Genomic DNA, 16,859 nt, shown 5'->3' with positions numbered 1-16,859 from the left:
AGATTGTGCATTTGAGTACCCTGTGTAAAACGGCCTTAAGATTGGATCCATTTCGAATGCTTGGGAGCAATAAATATTCGGTTGGGAATTATCGCCCCCACACGACATCGAACTCCAGGCTTGGAATGAGGAAGCAAGTTACCGCTTCGCCAAAGAACTATCGAGTGTCTTATACGTGTGATAAGACGGATACGCGTTGGGTATTTGGTGAGAAAACAAACAGCTAAGGTCCCACGATTAGTTTGGAATGGGGTGGAAGTTGATAAGACAAGCATCATATGAGGGAGCTGGCTTGGGAATTCGACTATGCGAATCAAAGGGCACCAAAGAGGCCGTGGGTAAACCAAATATCTCCATATGAAGTCACCACTCTTGCCACTATATCTATCATCTTTTTCTATCTATATTATATCTATTATTGCATACACAAAAGAGAATGTTTGTTTGTCTGTCCATCATACATTTCTATACGGCTCCTCGGATTCCAACCAATGTATGTAGATGCATTTTGTGTTCCCGACGCCCGTACTTTTACTTGGAGTTATGTCCGATTCGTCCTTTGCGTCGTTTTACAATTATTGTTTGTTACGTCTCGTCATACAACTTCTGTGGTTGGACTTACAGCTGGGTGGGCACAAGCAAAGGGAAAACATAACTCGAAGCAAAGCATAACGCAAAGGGAAAACATAAATCGAAGGATTCTACACTAAACTATTACTCCTCTGGGTGCAAACCTGTTTGCTGGGGTACGCGTTCGCACGACGTTCTTAGTCGACGCACATAGAGACACAACTAACGATAAATGTTGAGGAGCGGGGTATAAGCTGATCCCGTGCGCGGTACACGGTAAATATTTTTTTACATTTTTTGTTGTTTTATTTGTGTACCATCATCATACCAGCTTTGTTTCTTTACCTAAAAATCCTGCCATGTGACCATGAATTCCAACTTCCTAATTTCCCACTTCTCTGGGTACTATTCTTCACGAGCAACGCCGGGTGGCCTGCTAGTTTCTAATATTCTTGGACAAATCGAGACGCAGACACAACTCGCTGTCATCTACGTGTTAAAAAAAGTTTAGTTTGATAACATAATCATGGTTACAGCTTTTGTAGTGTTGTCTTTCGTAAAAATTCCAAGGCATGCTAACGACGATTCAGGTAGCTGTTTTGACGTTCATCGTATAACACCTCTTCTTCATATTCAACGTTAGAAGTAGTAGTTTTTGCATGCTCTATTCTACACTTATAGGTAATTATATAATAAGTAGCGACTCATATTTTATATTTTTCGCTCATACAAGACGTAATTCCGAGAATTATACATCATCCGCTTAGAAGCAATTATCTCAATAAAAGGAATTGCCTCAGCATTGTGTTATTAAATTTTATTAAATATTAACATTAAATTTTGCCACGAACCTGTTGAATTCCATGGAAATGCGAATATTACTGCACTCATGGGTTCTTCTACACTCATTTTAATTTTTATGATGCATTGTGCACCAATTTTTTCTGTCAGAAATTCATTTATTACCTGGAAGGACCGATTTTATGCAATCAATCTAACCTACAAAGTCAATTTTTTGATGAAGGAATTGAAGACTCATGCAGTCATTGGTGTTAACCGGTATGTCATTAAGTCTTAATTTAACATTTTAATTATTGAAATGAAAACTACAAGTCTACGGACGCAAGGTTTTGCTTCGAGGCGACACGAAAGCATGGAAACGCATAGTGATAAAAAGTGTGGAGGGAAATGTTCTACGAAAATCGCATCTTCCGACTCTGTTCCTAAAATCAATTGAATTTATCATTGAGAATCATCATGTCGTCTATAAATTTAAATCCTCCGGACGCTGACGGAGCTGTCACCCTCGCATGCGTTACAAATCCAATCCAAACATATCGCCGCTCAGTATTGGGGTGACAACTTCCTCCAGTTCCGGAGTGTGAGCGGAGGTTGTGGGCGTGGTGTAAATGGGATCGTATAACTGTCACCCAGGGACCCATGTCGACAATTTCCCGGACTGTTCCGTGAGATATCTGTTGCGGGTCGGCGGGCTATGTAATTCACTCTCGTCCTCAGGTTAAGGACCCAATCTGCGGGCGCAGCATCCCAATGGCCCCTTACCCCCTTTTTTCCTCCCTCGGCAGACGCGGATGTCGAGGTGCACGCAACCAACTTCCCCGCCGTCCGCGGGGCGCACCGCTCAACTCAAGTTTCGAGCCGCTGGATGTATGCTCGCTCGCTGTCCCGGCTCAGAAACTCGCCAACATTGCCGTCACCCCCTTTCCCAACACCGCCCTACGCCTCCCCTCCGCCCCCCATCCCTCCGCCCCCGCCCCTTTCGCGCATCTCCACCCCTTCCCCCCCCTGACGCTCCTCTCCCGCGCGCGGGGGCCGTGTATCCCGCGTTACACATCGTCAGTCCGAGAGTAGTGCGGCAAGGCGACAGGAGAACTCTGGAGGAGAGCCGAGGTTAGCCCACGAGTCCGCACACACGTTCTCGCAGACGCACCGCGCGCGGGCGCTTTGACGTGGGCAACAAGACGTCCTGCGCCGCCTTTGCCCCCCACCTCCCGCCCCGTGTTTTGTGTCCGACACGCGCTTTTGTGGAAGGACCCCTTTCGACGACGTCCGAAGAGACGCTGTTGCTCTGCCCCTCCGTCCTCGGAGGAATTTGGCCGTTTGGAACAGCGACGGGGAGAGGCAAGGGAGATAGCGCCGGAGTCGGGCAGGTGAGTCTCCCGCCAAAACGCACACACCCACCCGGGCGCGCGAATTGTTCCCCGCGCGAGCACGTGGTCGGCGCTCCGGAGCGGAAAGTTTAAACGGGCGAGGCGGGCGTTCCGGCCGGACGAATGGTTGCTCTAGTGGTCCGGGTTTGCAGTGGCCGACTTTGCGACTGGTTAACGGTCCGCGATTGCCTATTCGAATGGGTGCAGCACGTTTAATGGTGCGGGAACGTGAATTTTTATTTGCGAGAACTGGGGTTTTTCCTCTGCCCCTTGAACAAGTGCCTTGGGACTTGATTTTTTCGTCATCGAGACTCAAGTGGCAGCCTTTAGACGGATTGTTTCGTTCGCCCAATTTTTCTTGGGGCGTGTAGCGGGGAACCGAGGTTTATACGGGTCCTTGGTGGTTCATCCCGCGTGTTCCCGCAGCTGTGTTTCAACTTGGGTGATGGGAACTCGTGTGTTTGGCGTTTCAAAAGCGTGCGTTTGGTACACCCAGACGAGAGCGCCGTTCTTGGCGGCCGATTGTGGAAACAGCATCCGCGCGTGCCGCAGGCGGTCCGTTCCCTTTGTGCCGTTGGCAGTTTTATGGCAAAATCGGATTTTTAATCTGTGCCGTGGCCCTAGCATGGGTTTGAATAAAGCATTAGATAGAAATGTGTGCTGGATTCTCGCTGTTAATTCAAACATTCCCCTCTACTTGAAAATGAGGCAAAAACCTAAATTTGACGCAGTATCATGACTTTGAGAATTTTTTATTCCACTCGGCTATGAGTTAATTATTCGGTAGAAGTAAACTTTGTTTTATTGCCATAACTTCATCTCATAATTATCTAATCATACGTAATGTAGGAAATGATATTATTTAAAATGCGTTATTTGTGGAATAATAAATAGTGCACTGTTAACCTGTAAGATAATTTTTTTACTCGTTTGATTGCGTTGTATCTCATTCTATGGAGAGGTAATATTATATGTGCAGGTACCCATAGGTACCCTGCGTCAAGCGCGCAACATGGTGATCTTCTTTAAGTGAAGTTTGTTTTTTACCTCGTATTACAAATTACTTGCCGTTATATTGATCTCGTTTGTATATGCCCGCAATTTCACCTCACCCTTGAAGTGAATGGGATCGAACATTCTTTTCCGTAATGTCCTTGCTGAAAGTAGCAGAAACGAGTTAGTGAGGCCACTTTCGCCATTTATTGTATTGTCAATGATCCTGGACTTAGATATTCGCTTCCATTCTTGCCTGAAATCCTGTTTTAGCTTACGACAAGCTACGGCACAATTTTACCATTAGTGCGTCAGAACAACTGATTTGAGAAAATTCTTTATGCATTTGTGAGCGCGATACGGTTTTCCAATGGAGCAAAGTAGTGGAAGTTTGAGAGTTTGAATAGCCGTTTTATGAGTCATACAATAGTATTTATTTGTAATTACCCGTGATCACCGAAAAAATGCCTAGAGTTATGTCAAAAATAACTTCGTTTTCTGCATTATCTATTTTTTTACTCCTCTCGCTTGGTTACATCATGGTGTTCACAGGTGGAGGTGAAGAATCCTAGTTCGACGTAATTTAATAGTTGAAAACAAAACCTGTGTGAAATACAATGTCACTTTCTTTTTACCTATGATTAGGTTTCACCACAACTGGTTGATCGATCTCTTAGAAAGGCTCTTCCTGCAGCAATAAGATATTTACGTACTCGAGGGTGGATTTTAGTGTTGATTTTTCTGTCATCTTTTTCGTCTGGAATAATGAAAACTATGCCATATACTTGAGAAAATGTTCTAAATGGAAGTGTCGAGGCGTGGATAACCAGGATTCAACTTCAGTAGTTTCTGCGTATTAACTATTTATCTTTATTTCTCATACTGGCAGCGGTATTGCATATTTATGTGAACCACGGACATTTTTGTAGCTTTTTCTTTTATCCTATTCCCATACTCAGTTTTTCGGTGGATTATGTGACTGTTGAAGCGAAACTGCGTAAGAGAAGAATGTAGATACATTCAGCTAAAATCTTTTGCCTCTGGTACCTGTGGATTCGCATTTCAAACTTTGGAATGAAACCTCAGTTAACTAAATACTCCACCAGTCACTGCTAAAAATAATTTACTGAGAAATCTCTCATAGAGAATTTTTAAGCTAAAAAAGAATATCGGAAAGAAAACATGTGAAGAATTACGTGTCCTTCTGGTGTCATTGGTGCTCAAGTTCCAATTTTTAATTCCAGGAACAGCAGAAAAAAGGCGAAATATTTCTAGATTTTATCTTTCCGCTGTAAAACACATTTCATTTTCTGAATTAGACATCAATGTTTAGTGGAATATTTTAAGCCATCTTGGCTGAAACATGCGACATTACGTGTGTTGGAAGTCTGGCCATCATACGCAATTTGCCTGTGATTTCAAATACGAATATTGACTAAATTTTATAACTTCTTTGTTGCTCCAGTCATGTTATCTTAGGGAGCATGAATAATAACCGCAAAGGCAGTGGAAATGTGATAATGAGTTCGGAAATGCGTTGTTATATTACTTTCATATGCATTGGTCCTGGAAAAATATTCCATCGCGTATTCAATTCCCACGTGTAGTCCATTTTCTTAGTTTCTTAAATAATGGAGAGATTCTGAATTTCATAATCTTCCAATTTTACTTTCATTCGTAACGACACGTGTATGTTGCCTGTATGCGAGCTGTATAATCTATAGTTAGTCGTAATCATTTATAAAAAATATCTCTTTTGTATCCTACCGATTTGTAAGAGCTATAGGCAAGATTTTGTCTGTTCACGCATTCTTGGAAGTACAAGGTAATATAAAGCATAAAAAGAATTGATTACTTCCTACGAAAATACGATGGAAACCGACCAAGGTTCTGCTATGCATACGGTCATTTTCATAAAATGTATGCAGAAAGTAATCTATTACTTTTAACTTTTTTGGATTAGAGCTTAGATTCTCTGGCATTACTATTCGCGTATAGTACCTATAAAATATTTTTGGGGTTCAGAGACTGGTCGAAAATTTCGGGGGTGATGAAGGAAAAATTCGATCGGCTTTTAACTTTGTAAAAGCTTATTATAATGCATAAGTCGTAGGCTATTGTGAACTAATCTTGGATTTATTGGAAGTCACTCTCTTCGTATGTATTAGGTCCGTATCCCATCCCCCACCAATCAGTCAAGTGATAAGAAAAATCATGGACATGAGTTATTAGCAAATATTTGTATCTGGTATTTGTAATTAAATTTTTAATGAGGAAATATTTCAACATTAAATTTAAAAAATTATTTTCTTCTATGCGTTAATGTGTCAAGAAGGATTCGATACTACTTACTTTTCATAGTCGATAGACCAAGTGGGTGATAATGTCTCCATAAGTCGAAGTTAACGTCACGCTACGGAATGTTTCTGTACTCGTAACAAATTTGTGAGTCATCCTATCGCCACGGATTGAGAGAATCGAGCCGCACTGCATAGGATTCCTGCTTTTCTTTCTTTCATTCACGGTACTAATGATTATTGTCGTAAGCTTTGTGAGGTTAGGGAAGCGTCGAGGAATTCAAAGGTGCCGTCCCGGTTGACTTTGGCGTGGGCCGCGAGTGAGAGAGGCTGGGAAGCTGAAGACGCTGCATAACGCCGCTCAGATATCATTATCCCCGGTACACCTAGAGCATAAGGTGCATGGCGAGCGAAGGCCGTGAGTGCGCTACCATTAGTGTTCCACTACATTCTCATCTCGAGGTCTAGGATGATAACCTCCATGTTTTCGGGGTGTTTTCAATGCATTTCGGTTTCATATACCGATATTTTTATTGATGTGTTTTTCCAACTATCCATATGAATAAATTTTTAATTTTTTAAATTTGTACTTCCAAATTGATTTTGTCTATACACTACTATTTCCTCGCCAATTCCAAATGGTACTAAAGGTAAATAATGGAAAACGTTGCAATATTGAGACAGGTAATAATAGAAAATAATAGAAATGAGTATAATTTTTTTCGGCGAATTTAATACAAATGATTTATCTTGGTGAATACACACTTTTATTAGTGTAAGGTCATTATTCGGTGAAAGTAAACTTCGTTTCATTGCACTCATTTCATCTCATGATGATGTCAATGTGCAGAAACTAGTATTTTTGAAAAGGAACAATAGACAGTTTATTGTTTTTCGGCAAGAATTTTTTTTTTACATCTTTGAATGTCTTAGAAAAAAGAAACAAGCAAGTGAATTATTTAATAAATGTAATTAGATATTATTTATTAAGTACTACAGATGATGTGTACGCAGAGGACCTGTGATAACCATGCATATTTCCAGAGGAAAATGGAAATAATCCAGTTCTATACATTTTAGATTGTGTTGTACTTCAAATGTTGTCGTTATCATTTTTGGCTTCATGATGGAAAAAAAGCACTAGGCTCATGATATTAAATTAAATGATAGGAAAGGAATTGAAATGACATTTGGTAGAGAGAAATGGAAGACGGATACAGAGCAGTCCTAAGGTTTTCACAGAAAGTACGTTCGTATTCAAACACAAGTATCAATGGTGTGGAAGTAGGATAAGATACACTGGCGCTATTAGAACTTCAGATCGGCGATTTTCCGTTGTATGGTAATCTGATACTGTAAAAATGTATATGCGGACTTACTATTTGTCTTTTTGGTAACATACACCGATGTTTTCATTGATGTGTTATTTCCAATTATCCTTATGAATTAAGTTGTAACTTTCCTAGTCTATGTTTCCAAATTGATTTTTGCATACATTACCACTTCCTCGCTATTTCTATAATACTGAGAGTAAATACTGCAAAGCGTTGAAATATTGAGTCAAGCAATTGTAGGAAATAATGGAAATTAGAATATACCTGATAATTTCCAACGGGAATCGACGTAATTCTATTTTTTTGTGGAAATATTTCAAGGAAAACATTTTGAAATCATTTTGCTTCATACGTCATGCCATTCACCTATCATTAGATTTGTGTAGTAAAAATGGTTCAAACCCTGAAAATAAGCATTCTATTTTCCAGACGACTAATGGATTTTAAATAATCACCCTCTTTATGAAATTTTTTGAAAACTAATGGTAAGGAGTCCCATAATTTCTCTTTCGAAAATATTTCGAATATGGGTGGTCAGGAGAAGTCAGAATTTATTATTCTCCTAGTATGTCTTTGAATAACGGCATGAATTGGTAAATGAATAATTCCGATTGTAAGGTTAGTTGAGTTTTGCCAGTGAGCTCTCCAAACTGGGGTGACTAGCGAAATGAATAGGTTATACCTACGCCATTGCCCTCCCAAATTTCTAGCGTGATATTTTTATGAAAAAATACTACTAATAGAGAAAATTGCTATTTCCTTCGCGTAAGTGCTCGTATTCAATAATATTGTGTGCCTAATGTTAGGTTTTATAGCTTTTGTAGCGTGAAGGACAGTACGGAAAAGGTGCCCAGGTTTGCTTTCATGTCTTCCTACGGATTTCTCCTGTGTCCTTCATATCCTTCTCCTTCAATTATTTGTCGGTTTAACTTCCGTCTTCCAATTTCATTTTTCTAATTGTTGATTTTATTATATAATCACAACGTACAGATGGCTCTGGACTTGTATTGAAGATCACGATTACGTTTAGGCCAACATCCGGCAAAAGCGTTGTAAAACTTTCACCTCTATTCTATTTGTTTTTGTGCGGTAATTCTGGTGGCAGGGTTACGAAAATTTGCTAATCATTAACAATATTTTCTTATTAATTACCCATGTATTAGAGAAATGAAAGATAGTTGCACTTCTCCACAATTATTTAATGCGTAGGACACGTTTCGGCTCACATCTGTGAAATCATCGTCTGGTAAAAGACCTGGCCTGGTCTTGTACCAGGTGATGAGTCTGTGAGTCTAAAAGCGTCGAACGCATGAAATAATTGTGGAAAAGAGCAACCACCTTTCATTTCAATGCATCAAACTTCCCCTACATCACGCCTGAATCGGTTGAACATATAATATGGCTCTCCTACATTCTTAGCGAAATGTTTGCTTAAAAGATACAGTTTCTCGAGTAATTCGGCGGAACTTTTTGATATTTTACATAGTTAAAAGTACTTGTATATACACATTTATTTATTGCTACCGACCAAGGTTTCGGCGCATAATGATGCCATTTATTTCTTGAAATGGGCAAAAATTGCCGAAATTTAGTTACTTGGAATAAATAAGTGTGGAAACTGGCAAGTACTTTTCATTATGTTGAAATGTTCGCTGCGTAGTGTGGATATTATAGAATTATAGAATAGATATGATAGAATATAGTGGATATTATAGAATTATTTCTCAAGTATTCGCCGGGAGAAGGGCTCCACATCTAGCAAAATTTCGATCACCGGCTCGGGGATCATAGTCTGTCTCGATGAAAATTTTAGAGCCAGTGGTCGAAATTTTGAGCCCTATTCCAGGCGGAAAAACTCGAGATAATTTCGGCATAAATTTCTCGTAGTTGCTATTCTTTTTCATTCTTCTTGCTTATCTTGCGTAACGGTTGAATTATTTTCATCTTTAGGAGTCCTATATAGTCATCTTTTGTGACATATTTGTTGTTTGTTTCTTTTAAAGCGTATTTATTAATCCCTCCTCCGGTTATTCTCATAAGTTTTCACGCACTAAATATCATACGATTTTAGATTTGTTTCAAAATTCTAGCGCATATAATGTCGATTAGTAGTGCTGTTGTTAAAATTTCTCTTATTTTTTCAATTCAATTTTTCTTTCGGAGTATTCTTCCTGTGAACATTTTCTTGTTTCCTTTGCTCGAGCCCGAATGTGTTGAGTTTTTTTTACTCTCCCGTAACTGCATATTCGCGTTCTCTGACTTTTTTTTTGAAATTTTACTATATCTATCGTCTGTTGCCATTGACAAATTTGTGACTTCTTCTTCCGTTACGTAGTTTTTGCTACTCTTGCGACATCTTTGTAGTTTGTTTCTTTTAAATTAAATTTATTAATCTCTCTTCCGGTTATCCTTATCAGTTTTCACACTCCGCACGTTCAACGTGATAGGGTTTTAGATTTTCTAAATAATCTAGTGACTCTAATGTCGTTAAATTGTGGCGTCGTTAAAATTTTACGATTATGCGATATCCGATACACTTAATTTCTTTTTACTAATATTTTCATCGGCGATAGAATCCCATAGGTTTTTACTTAGAATTCCGTCCTAGGTTGGTGTATATGTAGCAGAATATACTAGTTTTCTCATTATTCAAACTATAGTTCATTGGACAGTAAAGCCTTTGGTTCAAAAAACAACAATTTAAATCGACTTAGCAAAAGCATCGAATATTACTATGGAAAAGTAATAAGTCACTTTTATTTTATTCCTTTTTACTCATCGATGCTTTAGTCATATCGATTGTCTTTTTTTTTTAGTCAAACGCTTTACTGTCTGATGAAGCACTGTTTGGATAGCGATAAAACTCGAATATTCCACTATTTCATCTGTTGCTATACGCATTAGTGATGTTAATAAGACCAGTTTCTAAGGGGCTGGTCGTATTGTATGGGCATTTATCCTCACCTACTTCCCTTGGCGTTACGTAAATTCTTTTCCGTCGCACCTCTACATGCCACATCGTTCTTATATCACTAAAAAGAATTGAGTCACATTGATCATTCAGTAAATTCATCATTCATATTAGCTACGTATTATGTAAATATTTACAAAAGCAATTTTCATGAAAATACCCATGCAAATCTTAATTTTGCAAATGACAATTGGTGGAGGGGCGATAAAAAGGATACGGAATTAATCAGCCCTTATTATTTTTACGTATCATTATTACTATTATTTATATCATTGCAGCTTTCAATCAAATTCATGAAGGGTCCTATAAAAAGTGTGGGGTCAATTACTGGGATATTTTCGAAAAACTGTATGTTGTAGATGTGATACACAAATTAGACTCTTTTAATTTATTTATATTAGCTTTTCGTAAAGTGTGAGCCTTTTATCAAGAAACAAAATTGGTCTTCCCAACTAGGGGAGAAGAGTCAATATTGTAAAAAAAAGATTTTAGCGTACAGTAATATAAATTTTACTTTCATTTGCATATGATCTTGTGAATGACACTCATTTCCAAACAGCAAATTCTTGAAGAGGTTGGTTTTCCCTAGGAACGTTTTCATCCTCATCTCCAGGGACGGATTCAGCATCAGATTTGGGGACGGTCATAACAAGAGTCCGGGGTGAATGGAATACCCCCCGGGAGAGAGGGGCGTTTTTACATTAGGTAGTGCTATGCTCTACGATAAATAGAACTTGAACTTCTCTCGCGTTTGGGACTTATCATCCCCGGATAAAATCAAAGTACCCTTGACCATTCCTACAGTCTCACTCCTGCTTAAATGAATCCATGCCATGATGTCACCACACCTTTCACTAGCAAGAAACAAATTTTAAGTGATATTCTCAAAAGACAGCCGCAAAGCTGGGAACTCGTGTCCATAAAAATACAGTGATATTTTAGCGTAGTGTAGCGTCACGTTTGGGACTTGTGAAAATGCATTTGCATATAAACTCCCTTTACTCCTTTAAAAAGATACAAAACCATTAAACTAATAAAAATAAAACAAATTTTGAGGGGATTCATGATGTGCCCCCCCCAAATCCGCCCCTGCTCACCTCCACGCAAGGCCGTACCCAGAAAATATTATCGCCAGGGGTTTATGGAATAGTAGACAAACACAAAATTATTTTTCTAAGATAAATAAAATAGCATATACGGTTAAATAAACACATTTATTATAAACCCTTAAAGTAAAATATAAAAATATTATTATAAAATTGAATTTAGCCTTCTAGCTTTCTTTGCAGCGAACAAATGAATTAACTCCTCGGTGTCGATGCCAATTCTGCGGTCCCTCCGGAGGCTCACAAGTCACTCACCTCTCTACTAATTCACAGCGCTATTATTTCACGCACTGCACTACAACTACACACACCGCACCTACCAATTCGCTTAGATAATTATTGACTTAAGTCGCATTGGACTACTAGATGTCCCCGCGCCGCTATATAATATCGTCGTGTGAGCACCAAGCGAGCATTAAGTATCTATTTAATTTTTTCATTTCGGGGGGGGGGGACCAATCCCCCTTGATCCCCCCCTGGCTACGGCCTTACCTCCACGGGCCCACCTCCCCGATGCTCGCACATGGCAATCCTTGGATCTTTTTAAAGATCCCGCGTAGATATCTCCACCCCACCACCGTGCAATAGCGTGCAATCGGCCTTCCCCCTCTCCGACCCAAGGGGTATCAGGGTCCCTTCGCCCCCCCCCCCTCCGCTGCCTCTTCTCACATCCTTTCTCTCTCTTCTCCCCCTTCCCCCACCCGCTAATCGTCCCCACCCCCACATCCTGTAGCCCGCCCCCACCCACCTGCCACCCCCACCCCACCCCAGCCGACATCCTACTCGCCACCAGACGGCGAATACGTATCTCGAAGCCGCTTACTGTCACCAGGCCTTTTATGCCAGTCCTCTCAAGTGGTCCCATCCCGCGAGCCTCTCTCTCACCCTCCTCGGCAACTCCCAGCCCCTCCCCGCGACCCCCCGCGGCTCCCTCCCACCCCGTCCCCCTATGCGGTCTTCTTCTCCTTCTTCTTCTTCTTCATATCACCACTCCCTCTTCACCATCTTCCGTCTTCCCCATCTCATACGACATTCATGCGATTGTGATTTCATTTCAACAATCGACGGCTCGAATACTATATTTTCTCGGTTGCCACGCGCATCTTTCAAAACGTTGCGCACCGGAATATTTAAATGCAGAGGAACGACGAGTGTTGCGAAATAGACAAGAACGAACGGGGAGAGTTGTGTTTTTTGATTAGGTACAGTTATATTTTTAACATTAGTTTTTTAACCAAGTTTAAACGAAAGGTAGTTCCCCCAAATTGGCGCGTATTTTCTATCTCAATACCTCTACCGGGGTACTATCGTTTTCAATAATGCGTAGACATGCATTAGTCCAACTAAACCGATGTGGCCTTATAGGTGAAAACAAAATCAGTGTTAACTTTTTCTTGAGCCATGTTTGATGATGTTAAGAATGCCTCTTTTAAGAAATGAAAAAGTATGATTACTTGGGAACCCAAACAGAACTTCACTGCAACTACCGCGCACAGAACAGATCTATTCGGCTACGGAGCCACGTATCAGTGAAACATAAATGATGAGTAAGGATATGAATCTAAAGAGAGGAATAACCTCAAAAAAATCTTGCACGAGGGAAGAACAGGATGGATAGCGAAGGTTGGCATAAAATAGGTATCGAAATAGCAATCATATATTTCGTTGTTCAGTCATTCCTCAATTATAGGCACAACCGATGGTTGAGAAATAAATACTACCCTCATGTCAATGTTCATGTAGCGATTGATAAAAATAGACATGGGATAAAGGAGGGGGAGAGAAGGGTTATCTTACTCATAATATTAATCAAATATTTCCTTTACATGAATTGCTATGAGAAAAAAATCCTCTGGGCCAGGAATGGAACCACAGACCTCCGATCTGCTGCACAGACCACGATTTGTCCAGTTCCTTTAATTCATTGAAAACACTCTGGGAATTATGTAATCTGGATAGCATAGTAGCATACGCAGTGGCCCCCAAAGTCAAAGACATTTTGTCCAAGGGAATTTTTTTCTGATGGCAATTCATGTCAATTTCACCGCCATGCACGCGGTAGGCATGAAATATTACACAAATACGATATATCCTTGCTCACCCTCACCTCAATAGGGTAGTTTCGCCCATCAAAGAAAACGAAAGGCATTGATTGCGATTCGTTACCCACCATAAGTGTATTCATAATACACAAATTATTTGGTTTTAGATATCCCAGTTTATACGAATGGCAATGATCAATTTTAACTGCATTTGAAAAAGGCCACATTGGCGCCCATGAGATGCCACTCCACGTGACGTCACAGGGACCTAGTTTCTACACGAGTAGATAGGAGTTTTACATCTTCTGAGATTACCAATGCATGCATGAGGCAAAGACTTCAGGGGAACATCTCTTAATAATCACCTATTAAGACGGTCGTAAAGTTTCCTTCGTTTGATAGGGTATTAATAATACTTATTTAAGCCAAGCTCTACCTGCTAGCAGGGTACTCTGCTACCTGCTAGCATCCTGCATTGCCGCGGCGCACACATCCTTGCCCCAAGGTCACCTCGCACGGTGACAGCGGGATCCAGACTGACGGCACACGGGCTTTTCCCAGCATTCATACTTAGCCGACGCGTTTTCGCGCGCTTGAAAATTTTCACTTTTCATTTAATCGCGAAAAATAGATATCGTCATTTAAAAATCTGAAAGCGTGAAATGAGGACTCCAATCTTTCGATTTAGGCAATTAAAAAATAATAGGAAACCACCCTATTACGGTACATTCTTATGTGCCACGCCCTCCATGTAAGACGCACACCTCGATGATGCGCGAGTCTCCCTAGTCACTCTGATTGGTATTGATGGGAAAGGCACTTGACTGAGATGCAATCGGCATGCACCTGCCTGGTAATTACTTCGTGTCTTTGATCGTTCCCTGCCGGTAGCGACGCTGCAAGGTGGGCCCATCCGCTACAGTTGAAGTCATCGCCGTTTCTCTCGTGTACATGGTGCGTACGTAAGTTGCTTATCCGTCATTAAAATGGTGTTATCATAGCTAAATGCGAAATATGCACGTCATACTCGGAGCGGACGGCACTTAACATTTGTAATTGAGGTGAAGATGAACAAGGAAATATTTGATTATTATCAGGAGTAAGATAAAATACCCATACTTCCTTCTCAAATTATTTCTTTTATCCTCTCCGACATCCCTTTTTCTGTGTCTTTTTCCATCGAAAATAAATGAAAAGGGATATTTTTCTACGTTAATAATACCTATGTCATGAATATCTATTTTCTTTAAATAAAGATGTATTTTCCCATCGTTCGCTCCATGATTTACTTGACCATGATGGTAATAAGTATTTCTCAAACGTTGGTTGCGCCTATAATTGGGCGTGATTGAACAAGGAAATGCTTGATTGATATTGCGAGTCATACGTGATTCCCCCCTTCACTAGCTATCTTGTTCTTCTTTCATCACTCTATTTCTCTATGAGATGTCAATGCTGGGTTTATTGTTTTTGGCAATGAGTGGCGCATTTTTAATTTCCACAATGTTTAGCCGTCGTGATCTTTCCTTCTCTCCCAACCTCTCTGTGTGAATTATCCTTTCCATATTCCTCACCTTTGTTGGCATTGATGTGAGGGTATTTTTTTCCTAAATTAGTTAGCCCAAATAATGAATATGGGAGCAACATTTCCATGACTACAATCCCTACCGATATTTTTCTGGGGATCAGGTTATTGTTGTGGGCTGAGAGTTGGCTTTCCACCCTGTGGGCTCCGGTTCAAATATCAGCGGCGACAGAGAATTTCCGGAGACTGCCCGATACCTGCTGGAATGTTGTGTGAAGGATATCTAAAGCACAACACTCCTCCAGTCGAATGGGAAGTAAAGCCGTGGTCCCCTTGGCGCCTTTCGTTACGAAAAGGCTAATGGCGACGCCGGGTTTCTCTCCACCCTTCCTTACACGCCCTTCCCTCATTGCTCAAATGATCTCAGCTTGCCATCGCTTCCTCCAAATACAATACCATACCGATGTGTTTCTCTCGCTTCGTTCCTGTCTATTGATATTTTACTTATTCTTTTAATACTTTGACAGCGTTTGAAATGTCGGGAAATGTTGGGGGTTAATATGGAAAATATTTATTGTTTATTAATTGAGGGGGTTTTCCAAATTGAGCTTTGTTATCTGGGCACCGTGAAGGTATTGAAAAGATACGTAAGAGGTGCAATTATATTGTCCTCCCAGCCATGCCATTATCTCGCCCGCAGTATCGCACACTTGGGTGCGTAATATCAGGGCATTCTTCCGTATCATTGCGCTGAATATACCAATTACTGGTGTCATCGGAGGTAGGAATACGATACTCTCATATTGGTAACATGGAGGGGGTCTGTCAAGTTTTAGGGAAGGGGAATAATGGAGTGACGTGGGTGTGTATGGGAGGGTAAAGGTAGGAAAAGAATGAGCCAGAGATTTAATAATTCAAATGAATTGAATTGCAACCTTTATTCTTATGGAGTAAGTAACGTTCTTGACCTCTTAGTGTATATGTAAACCTGTTCTTAGAGCATAGGTATCTATTTTTTATTATTATAATTACATGTAAGGCTAGCGTTTCGGGAATGAATTTTTTTTCATTGTTAAGGCTTCCATGCAAAGAGTAACCACAGACAATGCAATTTCTGTGCACCATTATCAAGTTGAATGAAGTTCGTTTGAAATAACTTGGATTTGAACCTAGTAGTGCCATTTTAAGTCGTGAATGTGATGGATGTAATAAAGTGATGTTCCTTGAGAGAGTAACTTAGACATTTTTCGAACAACTTCCTAAAACGCTCACAATGTTTCGACTTTCTTTATCTGATGGAGCGTTGTTATTAAAAATGAACTCCGAAAAATATGACTGAGTGTAAGCTACTGAATATGGATGTGAATGCCTAGTTTATTTCCCTTTCGATATTTTCTCATCGTAACGTCTAAAAATGTTTTATATGCCCTCCTCCTTATACTTCTCCACGCTTTTCATGTTTATCTCCGGCAGCATTATCGTCCCGATCTCCTTGTGTGCTCCACGGCTCGGAAATACTTTCCTTGCGCACTTAGGGACTCGCATTTATTTGCTCCCGAGTCGGCCGTCTCCACGTGACTCACGGAGAGATTCACGCGTGCCAAGAGGAGGATGCGCCCGCCGCCACGATTGCCTCCTCCCACCCCCACCAGTTCGTCGATGTCTAATTACGCCGCGCCAAGGAATTTGACCCGTAAGCGTCGTTCTCGCCCCACTACTCCCGCTTTGTAGCCACTTGTTGAGTTTGCGCCGCCGTCCGCATGCGAGGTTTTCGTCGGACAGGTGAGCATCTACGGCCCGCCACGTGCTCTCTTTCCTGGCAATACTAATAAATTGGGGCGCTCGACTTC

The 16,859-nt window shown here is 40.6% G+C and overlaps 1 protein-coding gene across 1 annotated transcript in view; it reads left to right on the top strand.

Moving 5' to 3' along the window:
- Window positions 1–2,416: 2,416 nt before the first annotated feature.
- The window catches only part of LOC124170680 (excitatory amino acid transporter 1), a 225,973-nt gene continuing 211,530 nt past the window's right edge, over window positions 2,417–16,859 (top strand). The window contains exon 1 of the mRNA XM_046549579.1: window positions 2,417–2,741. The gene's annotated coding sequence lies outside the window, so the exon portion shown is untranslated. The remainder of the gene's footprint in view (window positions 2,742–16,859) is intronic.

This window comes from Ischnura elegans, chromosome X, assembly GCF_921293095.1.
Source record: "Ischnura elegans chromosome X, ioIscEleg1.1, whole genome shotgun sequence".
Classification (NCBI taxonomy): Eukaryota; Metazoa; Arthropoda; class Insecta; order Odonata; family Coenagrionidae; genus Ischnura; species Ischnura elegans.
The sequence above is the reverse complement of the archived record's forward strand: the minus strand, read 5'-3'. Positions and strand labels throughout refer to the sequence as shown.